A 923-nucleotide genomic window follows, 5' to 3' on the forward strand; every position below is an offset into this window, starting at 1 on the left:
GGCACCAAAGAAAAAGTGGCCCGCACTTGCAAATGGCTTTTCATTCCTTTTGTGATACTGTTTGAGTAGTACCCAGGGGAGCTTTTTGATAAAGTGACATGCAAATTGTACATTTTAAAGAATATTTATTCAGCAACACTGGTCAAAACTACTAGTCGCAGCAGAGTAAATTAACTCATCAAGCCAATAAGGGTCCCAGTGACTTTTTCTTTCTTTCACCAATGCATCAGGGCTGGACCCCTGAGCTGCTCGGGGCTGGCCGTCTTGACTAGAGCAAAAGAAACTCTGCTGCAAGACCAGGGGCTCTGTGTGTAAGCCAGCTGACTCGCACACTAAACGTTTTCTTTCTTTTACCAATAAATCAGGGGATAGCGCGAACGCAGTCCCCCACTACCAGAAATAATGAAGTCGAGTACCCTGCATTTGGGGACATCGCAGGGCTCAGCAAATCTGATGTGCAATGGATGAGCCTCACCCTGGGAGCTCTGCCTTTCTGATCACAGATGCTCCCCTGCCAGGTAAGTATGAGTTGCGAGCAAGAGGGCAGGGGTTGGGCGGCAGGGCCTGTTCTGGAAGCCCCGCTAAGCGAGGGTGAGAAGGCCGGCACTGACCCAGACCCAGCCCTCCCGGAAGCCCTGAGCGTCTGCAGAGATGCCTGGTCCACGGGCAGGGGGAAGCTCCGGCAGGCAGAGCCCAGCAGAAGAGGCACATTGTAGCAAAGTTCATTTCTCCCATCAGGCCCTGCTCGGCCCGAGATTTGCATAAATTCGGACCTGGCCGCCAGCCAGCAGGCCCAGTCGGATAGCGAGCAGGCCTGGTGCAGTGGGCCCACTGGCCCGTCGGCCCCAGGCGGGTCCATGGCCCTCCTGAGCTGACAGGTCACCCTGCTTAAATAGAGCGTCTCGGGTGGGGTGCTCCGTGAA

The 923-nt window shown here is 54.8% G+C and overlaps 1 non-coding gene across 1 annotated transcript; it reads right to left on the reverse strand.

Moving 5' to 3' along the window:
- Positions 1-362: 362 nt before the first annotated feature.
- Positions 363-526, reverse strand: LOC138468549 (U1 spliceosomal RNA). The gene has a single exon (XR_011268320.1). It is a non-coding gene; the product is annotated as a U1 spliceosomal RNA (small nuclear RNA).
- Between the last annotated feature and the right edge of the window lie 397 nt (positions 527-923).

The sequence above is a fragment of the Ambystoma mexicanum genome, chromosome 4q, assembly GCF_040938575.1.
Source record: "Ambystoma mexicanum isolate Mex_15411 chromosome 4q, UKY_AmexF1_1, whole genome shotgun sequence".
NCBI classification, from domain to species: Eukaryota; Metazoa; Chordata; class Amphibia; order Caudata; family Ambystomatidae; genus Ambystoma; species Ambystoma mexicanum.